At 39.1% G+C, this 14,958-nt stretch overlaps 1 protein-coding gene across 2 annotated transcripts in view; it reads right to left on the bottom strand.

The window, feature by feature from the left end:
- The window catches only part of LOC108301984 (protein phosphatase 1 regulatory subunit 12B), a 165,077-nt gene that overhangs the window by 7,969 nt on the left and 142,150 nt on the right, over positions 1-14,958 (bottom strand). The window lies entirely within an intron of this gene.

The raw sequence follows: 14,958 nt of genomic DNA, 5'->3' as shown, positions 1-14,958 counted from the left end.
TCAGCTTCCCCCCACCATTCCTCTGCTTTCATTTTTTAAATGTAAGAATATTAAGAATATTATATTAGGCCAGGTGCAGTGGCTCACGCCTGTAATACCAGCACTTTGGGAGGCTGAGGTGGGCAGATCACTTGAGGTCAGTAGTTCCAGACTAGCCTGGCCAACATGGCAAAACCTGTCTCTACTAAAAATACAAAAATTAGCTGGGTGTGGTAGCACATGCCTATAGTTCCAGCTACTTGAGAGGCTTAGGCATGAGAATTGCTTCAGCCCAGGAGGTGGAGGTTGCAGTGAGTAGAGATAGCGCCACTGCACTCCAGCCTGGGAGAGAGAGTGAGACTGTCTCCAAAAAAAAAAAAAAATATATATATATATATATATATATATATATATATATGGGCTATTGATGCTGGTTAGAGTAACAAGGTATGAGGTAACAAAGCTTCAAACTTTTGTTTAAGGGAACTGAGTCCACATGCAACCAAATAAAACAATAATTTAGAAGGCCATTTAGTTTCTCTCAGTGCTTCTGGGTAGAATGGCCTTCAAATTATACCCTTCATATGGGAATAGAATTCTTGACACTCTCTCCAAAGATGGACTTTCCACACCCTCTTAGGGATGGAAAAATGACCCATTTACAATCAAACTGGTCCCTCGGGTTTTCTTTTTCTTCTTCCTATTGAACTGTGATCCCATGTCTGCATGGTGTGCACAGATTGAAGCCTAACTTTCCGACAATTAAATCATGCTTATTTGCTGACTTTTCCTTGAAATGTGAAACCTAACTTGAATTTTTTTTTTTTTTTAGTTTCTTTTTTGTAAATATATTTGTTGGGTAAGATTTTACTGTATCTTTAGCTTTAAATTCTTCTGTGTAGACTGGCAGCTGCCTCTATGATGAAGAAACAAGTGTTTTTTGTTTTTTCCATTAAAACAGGAAAATTAGGATTTTACCAAGCATCAATCTTAGCTATTATCTATATATCAAATGCTAATAATTTCCATTACTTTATTTGTTAAATGACATGTAATTAATTCTTTTCATTTAGAATGTTCTGGAAGCACAATTAAGCCAAGAAAGTTCTCAGACAGACATGTGACTGTAGAGTATGGCTGTGTATACTGTATGAACTTCACTGAGGAGGTTGACATAAAATACAAACACTTAAAAATTAAAAAACAGAAAAAATAGTTAGCACTATCAAGCAGCAATCAGAAAAAGCCCACAGGGTTCCTGGATATGAAAAGGCAGATCCCAGAGGGTTTTCAAAAGACCTGAATTATTTTTTTCACCGAAGAGAGCTCATGGAGGAAGGCAATGATAATGGTGTTCACACTTGTGATGGCCACATCAGTTTTTGTCCATATAGACTTACTGTAGGAATAAGGAGGTATTCCCTACAGCTACCTAGGAAGTTGATGACTGATACTCTTCTGCTTGTTAGGAGTAACTAAAAGCAAACACCAGAGTCTGTTGCTTATTAGCGTTTAAAGGCTTGTTAAGATTCCTGGTTAAAAATTTCTTTTTGGGTAACCTTTTATAAAATGTGTAGGTGATGAGTGATCCAGCAGACAAGGTGGTAGACAATTTACCTAGATCCAGATATCAGAGAAAACAGAGTTTGCAAGTTAATCCTCGATCTTTCCTCTAACATTCCCTCCAGCTTTTACCTGATTTTTGGAGCTACGTGGAATCCTTGTTGTTACTGCTGTTGTTTTCAAATATTATTGTCTTCAGGGTCTAGCCTTAGCAATATTCTGGGAAAGTCAACCCTACCAATTACAGGAGAGCGTATAAATCTCCTAAAACCTCAGAGATTAGCGAGATGTGGATGCAGTAGAGGTAACACAGTTACCTTGATACAAACAATATTATTAAGGAAGAAAACTGGACTAAGGGTGACTTCCTCTCACTGTAACAGAAATGGTTTCCTTTCAGGTTTCTAGCCTAAAAAGAGTAAGGCAAGATAGCTTAAAAGTATATAGGGTTTAATGTTTAATTCCCCCAATTCTGATAAAATGGCCTAGGTTTATAGATCACACTTCCTAATTTTCACTGGTGGAATACCTCTAGAAACTATTGTTTTGCTTGGCTTCTTGATACCCTGAATAATCTGGGCTTTGATGAAAAAACACAAGTTGGATTTAGGGAAAGAGAAGTCGGAGTTTCCTAGGTAAAGAGGCAGAGTGGCTGGATTGATACAGAAGATTTAGCTTTAATTTTTCCTCTTCATCCTGCTGTCATTCAAACTAAGCACAGATCAAATCAACTGTTAGGCTGACATGACTGCCAACCCTGCAGGGAGACTACTGAGTAAATCTAGGGAGCAGGAGGTAGGACAAAGTGAGAGTTTTGCCTAAATGATCTCAGGGGAATAGTGAGCCAGGAAGTGACATCAGAAGAGACGAGCAGAACACAGGGTAGGGAAAGAACACGGAAGCTTCTCCCAGAGAAGAGGTCAGCCAAGTGGGCAGCAAATAAGGGGAAGTCCTAGAACACAGGGCTTAGGGACTCCAGCCAAATCGATGATCCTTCAGAGGCTAGGAATGTGGAATGTCTGTGCCCTGGGAATGGTCCCATCCTTCCATCCTCTCACCTCTGTACATTCCCTCTCTCTCAAAAACAAGTTATTCTACTCTGTAAGTAGAGTCTGAATAGCTTATCTGCACATGATGATATATTTTAGAAAAGGCATCTTTTATCCAATTGATAGGTTAATTTACAAATTTATTATGTTGTATGCGCCAATCTGGAAGTCTTAGAACTTCTACAAATGCTTTTGTTAAAGATTGTTTTGCTCTACCTTCTATTGAAGACAAATGATGGCAACTAAAATGAGACTCTCTGGTGTGTCTGAACTAGATAGAAACTGTTCAAAGAAAGAATTACTTTCACAGCTTTTATGGCCCCATTGGGGGCAATAGATAATGTGCATGAGACTCTGGAGGAAAAGAGTCTAAAAGCTGCTCGGAAACCAGTATGAACACAGAGAGTAGAGGTAAAAAGAATGATTAGCTGGATAGACCACAGTTTAAAAAATGTCCCAAAACTAAGAAGCAGGCTTCTTCCTTTCATACCTCTTGAAATTCTCCCATAATAATCTCATTGCTTGGGCCTGTTTCTAATAAAAGAACAGAATGAAGATCACCATTAATTCAGATGGCAATCCTAGAAAGGGACAGAAACCGGACTGGTTTTGATTTGTGAAATGTGTAGGTCCCTCAAAACATCAGAGACTGGCTTAGAAAAATCCCTACAAAAGCTTTAACTTGAAAGTTATCAGGAGTTCAGGAAGGCACATAATTAAAACCAAATTCCTTCTACCAAGTTTAAAATAAAATTGTGGCTCAGGAAAGCTGGGCCCAAGGGAAAGGAATGAGACCAAGTCACATGTCTGCTGCCAAGGCTGAAACTGGTTTAACTCATGTTCCTTTTGGAGTCATGGCTTGACCCCACAGCAATGGGAAAAAACTTCTATTTACATTTTCCCCGATGAGGGACTAAGCAGAAGGAACATTTTATATTATGTTCTTGTGTACTAGCTGAGCCAGGAGAAACAATTTGAGCTATTCTGGGATGGCCTACAGAAACCATTTTCTTTCCCTTCAGTGCTCTCAGAATATTGACTGATGATGAATATGCCAATAATGTGAGTGTGGCTGCAGCAAGGACCCTTCAAATTTTCAGAGGTACTACAAACCTCATGATGGTCTGAGTTAATTGCAAAATAGTATAATTTTGTAACTTTTGAGTTTAAGAGTCATTCTGGTTTTATATGTCCAAGAAAGACAAAAGTTTTCCAGCCTATTTTTTTTTTAGACAGAGTCTTGTTCTGTCGCTTAGGCAGGAGTGCAGTGGCACGATCTCGGCTCACTGCAATCTCTGCCTCCCAGGCTCAAGCGATTCCCCTTGCCTCAGCCTCCTGACTAGATGGGACTACAGGTGCACACCACCATACCTAGCTTATTTTTGTATTTTAGTAGAGACGGGTTTTACCTCGTTGGCCAGGATAGTCTCAATCTCTTGACCTCATGATCCGCCCACCTCGGCCTCCCAAAGTGCTGTGATTACAGCCGTGAGCCTCCATGCCTAGCCCCAGCCTTCTATCTTAAGCGAACTCTTCACAATTTAAACAGACGAGATTCTTAGGAAGCTTGAAATTAAGAGAGTCTACCAGTCTCTGACTTTAAAGTGGAGCCTGCATTGTTCCAGTAATTTATATGGGGATCCTGAACAACCTGGAAATAAATGTGAGGGTAGAACAAGAATTTCCAAGATTTTTGCAAAGATGTGACAGTAGGAGACAATGACAATAAGGCCTATGCTGGTATTTTTGTATTTAAAAATTAATATTTCCTTAATATCAAATTTTTAATTTCATTGTTAGGTCTCACTATGTTGCCCAGGCTGGAGTGCAGTGGCTATTCACTGGTGTGATCCCACTACTGATCAGCACGGGAGTTTTGACGTGCTCCATTTCCCACCTGAGCCGGTTCACCCCTCCTTAGGCAACCTGGTGGGCCCCCACTCCCGGGAGGTCACCATATTGATGCCGAACTTCGTGCAGACACCCAATCAGCATAGCGCACTGCAGCCCAGAACTCCTGGGCTCAAGCGATCCTCCCACCTCAGCCTCCTGAGTACCACCGCGCCCGGCATTTTTTTTTTTTTTTTTTTTTTTTTAAATAAAAGATGGGGTTTCACCATGATGGCCGGGCTGGTCTTGAACTCCTGACCTCAGGTGATCCACCCACCTTGGCCTCCCAAAGTGCTAGGATTACAGGCGTGAGCCACTGCACCCGCCAATTTCATTGTTTTCTATTGCTGCCAAAACAAAATTTAGTGGCTTGAAAATCCATTTATTATCTCACAGTTTTGTAGGTCAAAAGTCTGCACAGCTCTGCTAGGTTCCTACCTCAAGTTCTCAGTGGTCTAAAATCAAGGAGTCTGCTGCTGGCTTTTATCAGGAGTATCTGAGGAAAGATCTGCTTCAAGATCATCCAGGCTGTTGGCAGAAATCTAGTCCTATGTGGTTTCAGGTACCCACTGCCTTGCAGGGTGGTGGCTGCTTACTGCTTGTAGAAGCTCCTATATTCCTTTTCACACAGCCCCTCTGGTTTTCAAACCAGCAATGAAGCACTGAGTTCTTTTCACACTTCACATTTCTCTGGCTTCCCCTTCCATCATCTGCTGAGAAGGCTCTAGGCCTTTACAGACTCATGTGATTAGCTCAGGCCCACCCAGAAAAAACCTCCCTAATTTAAGGTCAACTGTGCTATGTAACATAACAATCATGGGAGAGCTATCTTGTCATACACGTGGGGTCTAGAGATTAGGTGAGGACATTTTGGGGAGGCATTTTAGAAATTCCAACTATCACAAGGATCCCCCTTAAAAAAAAAAAAAAAAGGTCTAATTTTTCTGTAACATCCTAAAAGAAACATCCACAGTACATGACCTCTCAGATGCACTGGGTGATTACATACATTCAGAATCAGAGCAGTACCAAAAGCACTGTCTTACGCAGGGAAAAAAACAGGCATCCATGTGACCTGGTATACGTATGTGTAAAAGAGCATACTTCCAAGGAAAAATTAGCTTTTCAAAGCAGGTATTAAATCACATATGTCTTCATCATAAGTCTTGATATACAACTACTCAATACATACAGAACTACTTAATATATACAGAACAAAAACAGTTAAGTATAATCAAATATAGTACTTACATTCAGTTCATTTTATAAATATTTCTGAAAAATCTCATATGGCAGATTGTGACTACCCTATCAATTTAAGGCATGTAAAAATGATATCATGTAATGTCATCTCACATACTGCAGTATACTTCACTATATTTTAAAAGAAAAACCATTAAATTCATTACATGATAGAAACAGACTCATCTTTTGTTGTCTCTATTGTGCCACCTAATATTATTAGAATTTTAAAGCTCTTAGCATTTCTATGCAGGCCTGTACCTCCCCTTTGTGGATATTCCCAGCTTCTGAAGAATTTCTGGATCTTTTGGGAAGTCACATTATGGAAGGAAATATATGGATATACTAAGGCCTCCATAAAATATGTAAGGCAAGCCATTTTATAATTCATAAACTCTTGTGATTCATAAATGCATTTGCAGGCTCAGGCATACTCTCCATCTAGCCTTTCACATGCTGTGTACCACATGTGATGAAAATGACCAACAGGGGAATGAGGAGCTCTAAAGCTCGTGTGGCTTTAGCACGTGGGTCACATTTCTCACATTTAGTATCTATTTTTACTTTTCTCATGGCTTGGAGTTTTAGGTTCACACAGATGTGTGCAGCCATCTGAAACTATGAAATACATTCAGATGATTAAAAAAAAAAAAAACAGCCTCATCAACACATGAGAAAAGAAGCCTGATCAGTCCCCCCAAAAAGAGTCTAATAATACAGCATACAGCATATCATAAATTTTAAAAATCCTTACTTAGGCCTTAATCCCCCTGTTTGAGTTTCACTCCATTTCTCTAATGAGATTCCAGGTCTCTCCCCACTAGTCTGTCAAGGCTCTTCAATAGATGATGTTACTGACCACCATTATACCTCTTTAGGAAGTAAGTTTTCCATGAAGCCTGAGAAGAGATAGGTTTTTTCATATGTTAAATGTCATCCCCCAGCAGCCTGTTTGGGTAGCAGTCATTTTAATTTTATTTGGACTAGGCTGTGAACCAAAACTTTTGCAAAGGAATTAGTGAGGCTATCCAGAGCTCACATTTCATGAGAAAATAAATATTAATACTTGGGACCTAAGTAACATAAGGTAGAACTTTTTATTTCTGAGCAGATTCCTCAGAAGGTCAGAGTCTTTCTTTGTTCTTGGCTTTTTCTCTTTCGATTCTCACAAAAGCCAAAATATTAACTCACATATTTTAGAGCGACAGATATACTAGCAAATTGCAATAAACAGGAATCTGAATTAACTTGGGCAGACTTATGGTTAGCCTTCATATTAGAAGTAAGATTCTCAAATGTGTGGCCTCTGAATCCTTTCCAGATGGCTAAATGGGATAGGAGCTGAGAGATCAAATCTCAGGCAGCAGCATTCATTCTATGCATTTACATTAAGTACCTGTGTGTGCCCAGCCTTATAAGTAGTACTTAGAGGAATAAAATGGACAATTACAGAATATAAGACATGGTTCTTTGATCTCAAAGAGCTCTTCTTTGAAGAGGAAAGATAAGCACACCCATAAAACAATTAGAGAGTAATGCAAGAAAGTAATTGATTGAATAGAATCAAATGTTAGATCTTCTAGTACATACAGTAAATAAAAAGGGGTAGTTAGGAAAGAGAGAGACCAATACTGACTAGACATTTTTGCCAAGGCAATAATGGAAGGAACAAGCCTAGTGGATACATCAGCCTGAAGTTTGAAACTGGGTGGTCAAGAAAAATGACACTGTTATGTGTGACTTGTAAGTAATCTTACATAAGTTGGGGCCTTGCGAGAGCCACAGTTATCTCAAAGTGCTACTCTGCCTTGAAAGACAAAGTTGAGAAGGATAAAGAACCGAAGCTTTCTTTGATTCTTCCACTTTCATACCCCCAACAGGGAACTTGAGTCTTCAGATGCACAAAGTTCTTAGGATTTCCCAGAGAAGAACAGGTATTTTAAAATGTAGACTTTGGAACAGGGGATGCTTTTGTAGTTTATTTTCTTGGTTTTGGCAGGGAAGGGTCTCCTCAGATGAGAAAAACCTCAGTAATTCAGGCCCTACTAATTCAGAACTTGTTATAATTTAACAGGTCCTGAGTTTTATCATAGATACTTATAAGTACTAAAATGATACATATACATCATTTTATATATGATATAGGAATGAGAGAGAAAGACTCACTAAGTGTACTGGCATGATCATGGCTCACTGCAACCTCAACTTCCTGGGTTCAAAGTGATCCTTCTGCCTCAGCCTTCTGAGTAGCTGGGACTACAGGCATGCACCACTACACCTATTTAAAAATGATGTAAAATTCTGACTTTGGCTGGGCACAGTGGCTCATACCTGTAAGTCCAGCACCTTCGGAGGCTGAGGCAGGAGGATCACTTGAGCTCGGGAGTTTGAGACCAGCTTTGTCAACAGGTTAGTGAGGCCCCAGCACACCTGTAGTCCCAGCTATTAGGGAGGCTGAAGCAAGAGAATTGCTTGAGGCCAGGAGTTCAAAGTTGCAGTGAGCTGTGGTGGTGATACTTCATTCCAGTCTTGGTGACAGAGTGAGACACTGTCTCAAGAAAAAAAAAAAAATTCTGACTTTTTACTAATCTAGGTTTATCTGTTCCTGTTATTCTGTTACATTTTTCCTTCTTTAAGATAGCTTTTGTTGTCACCATCTCTCTTTCCAAGTCAGATTTAGTAGTCAGGGATACTGGTAATAATTTAGGAGCTATTGAATGAAGAGACAGTAGTTCCACTGGAACGCCTACACATCTTACTGGTTAACACTGAGGCTCTTGATCCAGACTGCTGGCTCCAGCATTTACTAAGTTATGCGATCTTACATGATTACTTAACTTCTCTGTCTCAGTGTCCTTGTCATTAAAGTGAGATAATGGTACTTGGTGTTTACAGTTATCGAATGTATTAAGTGAGACAACAAATGTAAGTGTCTGGTACAGCACTGACATAGAGTAAATGTTCAATAAATGTTAGCTATTGATATTACTACAGTTTTCCTTGCTTTTTTTCTATTTTCTCTCTTGTCCCACTTTGGTCTTTTGGTTCTCCCAGTTCTTGTTGGCTGCAAGAGGAATAAGCTCAAATAAATTCCTCAGCACTCAAGTAAAGGGTTTTGATTATTTGTAGATTTTGATTATCCAGGCTAATTCCCACTTCCCTTTCTAATCTACACACATGTAAGGTCATTATTTTACTGTCTGGATGGATGTATGTCCTCTAAGACAACCAACCATGTAAAGTTGATTTTGGAAATCAATGCGAAACATTTTTGAAAATGCTATAATATAGTCTCATCTATTTTACAATTTTATTTAAATCTAGAATATTTAACTTTTCATACAACTTCTAAAATAGCCACTTGCAATTTTACATGCAACTCCTATAAGAAAATGTTGCTTTCACAATGAACTATGAAGAGGCTGAAGTCCAGACATGCTTTTGGAATCTTTACCTCATCATGTCCATTGGTAGAACTCTCTGCATGCTGTGTAACCAAAAAGGGCTCTTGGGTTTTGGAGCTGTTATGAGAACTGACATCCCAGTTGTGGATAACCATCACCCACTGCATGATAACCAAGTCAATAACAGAATAAAAAAGAAGCTTACGAGTAATAAAAAGCTGATGGAAGCCAACTCTGATTGTTTCCCTGTGGTCTTCTTACTGTAATGAATTGCCAGCTCACCCAAATATTATCAGATTAAGAAAAGAAATTAAAAACCAACGCTGAATAGTCTGGGAACTTTTCCAAACTTTAAAAAATACTACCTTGTCACACAGCTAGTTGTGTACTGAAAACAAAACTAGAACCCAACATAAAACTCATAACCAATTGACCATTAACTAAATTTCTGGATCTTTTGAGAACTGAAACTTATCACGGTAACATAAGTTTGACCACAATGCCTCTCAACAAAGAAACCAGATACAAGACCTGCTGTCTTCCTGCATGTGATTTCAGTGGTGATGGAATAGGAAAGAGCCATTAGAAACAGAACCTCTTATCTGCTTGTGGTTAATTCTCTCAAGGTTTATACCCTCAGCGCTTCCTTATGCTACATCTACTTCTTAGACAAGCTCACCACTCTTATGGCTTCAAACGTAAATATCAGCATTTTTAGCTCATGATTTTCTCCTAAGTGTCAGACCAACTACTTTCTGGAAATCACTATGTGAATGTCTGAAAGTACCTCTAATTCAACATATGGTTGAATGGTTTTCCAACAATGGTTTTCCAAAAGTGAAACCATTTCCTCACTCAACAGCCTTTAGCCTCCTGTGTTTCCCAAATCAATTTTGTCATACTATTATTATTATTATTTTTTTTTTGAGACAGGGTCTCATTCTGTCACACAGGCTGGAGAGCTGTGGTGTAGTCATGGCTCACTGAAACCTCGACCTCTTGAGCTCAAGCTATCCTCCCGCTTCAGCCTCCCAAGTAGCTAAGAGTATAGGCCTGTGCCACAATACCTGGCTAGTTTTACAATTTTTTGAAGAGACAGGTGTTACTCCATTGCCCAGGCTGGTATCAAACTCCTGGGCTCAAGCAATCCTCCCACCTCTGCCTCCCAAAGTGCTGGAATTACAGATGTGAGCCCCTGCATCTGGCCCTTATCATACCATTTTCTACCCAGTCACCTAAACTAGATACCTGGTAGTCACACCTGACTCTGCCCTCTCTCAGGCTCATCCTTACCTCTATTCTATTAGTCCACGTCTTGTCAATTCTATCTTCTAAACAACCGAATGCTTCTCTGTACTTCCCAGAAAAAATATCTCTTCCCAGGCCCGTAACATTTCTCACCCAGAATACTGCAATCAAGGGCCAATGACCTGATCGTGTCCTGACCCTCCCTCCCAATCCAGCTTCCACAGCTGCCAAAGTTATTTCTCTAATATGCAATTCCGAGCACAGCAACTTTACTTCAAATCTTCATTCCTTTATTCTTTATCCACAGGATAATTCCCCAAATCCTCAAAATTATATACTAAGCCTCACATGACCTGGGTTTGCTAAGCCTCCTGCCTCATTTCTTATTACACTTCTAAATATATCATTCATTCTAGCCACACCAATATGCATCTGTCAGAATAACGCCATTATATTCTCATGTTCTTTTTCTACCGTTGTGATGTACTGTTTCCTCCTTCTTTGTCCATCTAGCTTCTATTGTTCTCCAAACATCAGGCTAATGTATTAACCACTGGCTGATCTAAAACACCCTGAACCTATGTCTTTATCAGAAAATTCACCTCCCTGGTGTCTCAATTCTTGATTTTCTTTATCTCCACAATTAGACTGCCAATTCTTTGAGGGCAGGAAATGTGTCTTTCATTTATGAATTCCAGTGTCCAATATAAAGCCTACTACAAAGAAGGTGCTCATAAAATGTTGTGGGAGGATTCAAAATAGGACAGGTGGCTTTGATACATATTTATCATGAAAATAAAATTAGAGTAGAAGGGCAGGACATCGCTTGCAGGAAAGGAGCTGATGCCTTTGAAGCTCTCAGTCTCTCTGGTCAACAAACTAAGACTTCAGGTGCCATATCCTTCAGCTCTACGTAGGACATGAATTAACTAGGCCAGTCTCTACTTAGAATTAATGTAAGGCTCCAAATGGGAAAGCTACTTTTATTGCCACAGGTTTTACTGTTCTAGGACGATTCCTTGGGCTGAACAGTTACTGCTATTGATTTTCCTTGAGTGGAATATGAAACCCCAAAAACGAATACACTAGTGGTTTTAATTAGGCAGAAAAAAATGGTTAACAGATTGTACTCTTAATTAGCATTGTTCATCCAAGTGTTTCTCATTCCATGACAATGGATTATAAAGTGAAGTAAAAATGGATTCCAGATTGGTAGTGCCTCAGATGTAGTGTTGGATGTACAGGGGATATGATAATATACTAAAGAACTGCTTGGTGCTTGTCCGAGGAGGGCACAAAGCACATGCAAAAAATAATTAACAACACTGAGAGTCTGGAAGGCAAAGAGGCAGAATGCTTCTGGCCTGCTAACCAAAGTCACTATGTAGACAAGCTCTTAGGAAGCCAACAACACTTTATCATCCAATTATTTAACAAATGTGCCCTAATTAGTTTGTAGGACTGGTTATAAAACAAAGCTAAGGCTGGGCGCGGTGGCTCACGCCTGTAGTCCCAGCACTTTGGGAGGCCGAGGGGGGTGGATCACGAGGTCAAGAGATTGAGACCATCCTGGTCAACGCGGTGAAACCCCGTCTCTACTAAAAAATACAAAAAATGAGCTGGGCATGGTGGCACGTGCCTGTAATCCCAGCTACTCAGGAGGCTGAGGCAGGAGAATTGCCTGAACCCAGGAGGCGGAGGTTGCGGTGAGCCGAGATCGCGCCATTGCACTCCAGCCTGGGTAACAAGAGTGAAATTCCCGTCTAAAAAAAAAAAAAAAAAAAAAAAAAACAGACAATTGATTAAATGTTCTCTTTATGTACATTAATGGCTGAGTGAAAAATATTATGTATAATCTTTGTATTTGTTTGTTTTCTGTCTTTGTTTTAAATTGAGATGTTAGAACTGAAGGAACAGCAATCCAGATTAAATAGGAAAATGCTACTGATCTTGGTTTATAAATGCAGGTCAAATCTTATTATAACAAATGCCAATTCAATGAAAATCTGCCTAATTAAAAGATTCCCAGGGTTCAGTTGATGACCCACTTCAAGATTTATTCAATAAATAAATATCAGATAAGCACTACAATTTGGACATCCTTTAGTATTTGTTTCCTTTAAATATATCCTGTACCGAAACAATTTTAAATTAGCAAATAATAATTTGAGAATATTGACCAAAGATTACCTGGCTCTTACTTTTAGGATAATTTTAAAATGCTAAACCATCTAAATTGAGTAGTTCCCAATTTTATAGAATTTATAAACGTTAGACCCAATAATATACATAGTGATTAAAAATCAAGAGCCACAAGTGTCTAATGTATTTGGAGCTCAGAATTTTTCCTTTAACTACAAAGACTCAGAAGAACATATATTTTTAATGTTGGAAAATTACTATCAAAAGAAAGTTTTACTACTAATTGTATGAACCCAGCATCTTATATTAGGGTTGTTTCATGGTATGTGAAAAGAGACTGAGTTTTCAAATTCTCATCAATATCTATGTGGTATGGTTCCTATTAGAAATGCAAGTGAATCTGGAAGTTATTCCGCTTTTCCTGAGTAACGAATCAGAGATGATCAGAACTGCTACTCAGGGAACTCCTCAACTTTTAGACACAAAAAAGATGCTGAACTAATGGAAACTTCATATGAAAGCCAAAAGGCAGTTAAAAAATTATTTCATTATTCAGGGTCAACAGAGACCAAAACAGCAATATTAGAAGCATACCACTTGTAACAGTCATTCTTAGTGACAGTGGGAACAAGTGGGAACATGCGAAAAGGATAGATGAAATTTTCTCTAGTGAGGAAGAGGGATGTGTTTGTTTATTTATTTATTTATAGACAGAGTTTTCCTCTTGTTGCCCAGGCTGGAGTGCAACGGTGCAATCTCAGCTCACTGCAACCCCCGCCTACCAGGTTCAAGTGATTCTCCTGCCTCAACCTCCCAAAAAGCTGGGATAACAGGTGCCCACCACCATGCCCTGCTAAATTTTTGTATTTTTAGTAGAGACAAAGTTTTACCCTGTTGACCAGGCTGGTCTCCAACTCCTCACCTCATGATCAACCTGATTTGGCCTCCCAAAGTGCTGGGATTATAGGCATGAGCCACTGTGCTCAGTCTGGATGTATATATTTATTTTTTTATTTTTTAAAGACAGGGTTTTCACCATGTTTGATCAGGCTGGTCTTGAACTCCGGACTTCAGGTGATCCACCTGCCTTGGCCTCCAAAGTGTTTGGATTACAGGCGTGAGCCACCATGCCCGGCCATGGATGTATATTTTTAAAAACCATGTTTAATAGCATAACTTTGTGTTCAGAGAATGTAAAATATTATTTTCAAAATACAAACTAGAGAAGGTAAACAAAAATCTTCTTAGCTGGTGAGGACTATCTTCTATATACAAGTGATTTTTCATTAGGGAGTATATTGGTATACTCCCTATACATAATCTCAAGGCAAGCATTAGATTTTTATATTATTTTATTTTATTTTATAAAGACGGGGTTTCACCATGTTGGTTAGGCTGGTCTTGAACTCCCGACCTCAGGTGATCCGCCCACCTTGGCCTCCAAAGTGCTTGGATTACAGGCGTGAGCCACCACGCCTGGCCGATTTTTATATTATTTTAAAGGGTCACAGGCATATGAGTACAGAAACACTGAACTGTGAAAAGTATCAGCTGCTGTTAGGAGTTTAAAAGTAAAGGTATAAGATAAAAGTTTGTTTTCTAGTCACAGAAAAATCAACCTGCCTTTTGTTTCGTCAAGTTAAAAATAATAACTTAAGTTTGAGTTACAGTTTATAGTTTGCCTTTACTGCTTCTTGAACATTAGATGAAGGGTACAGTGTCTAAAATATTCTCTCCATGTCAATAGCTATTATTTTAAAGTTCTGAGGATATTTTCCTTATATGGGGGCATTTACTATTTAGCCCTGTTAACAACACTCAAAAAAGAATCAAACTTTTAAATGCTGGCTGAAATTTCAATCCTCTGTTTTGAAGAATGTTGGATTAGGGGCTGTCCCTCTGTAACTCTGTGCCATCTCTAGAAGAAACTGTATGTATGTATATAAGTCTCAAAGAAGTTTGGAAGAGGACAGTAAGAGAGCTGTCCTAACTTTAACTCTGAAATGCACACAGAAACTTCCCAGTATCTTTACTGTAAAGACTCAAGCATTTCCACTATTAAGAGAAATATGAAGACCCTGAAGCCCACAAGGTCTCAGGCTCTGTGGGGTCCATGGTCCCAGAGAATATGACTGGGATTTGAGAACCAGACACAGGAGATTCAATTACGGCCTGTCAATTCCCTCCCTTGGCCTATAAATACAGCTTTCCTCCTTCCTGCAATTTCGGTTTCCTGTGTCTCCATCAAGGATAAATTTTGGACTCCCACAGCTACTTAAGCTTTTAACTGTCATCTTTGCCCGTTAGCATATTCTTAAACTTGACCTTCAAATATATTTGAGACGTACTCCAATGTTGCTGGGAATATGGGGTTTTAGAGTCAGAGATCTCAGAGGTTTTTTTTTTTTTTTTTTTTTTTTTTTTTTTTTTTTTTTTTTTTT

Source organism: Cebus imitator, unplaced genomic scaffold, assembly GCF_001604975.1.
Source record: "Cebus imitator isolate Cc_AM_T3 unplaced genomic scaffold, Cebus_imitator-1.0 Scaffold38, whole genome shotgun sequence".
NCBI classification, from domain to species: Eukaryota; Metazoa; Chordata; class Mammalia; order Primates; family Cebidae; genus Cebus; species Cebus imitator.
This window is presented reverse-complemented; position numbering and strand designations above follow the sequence as displayed.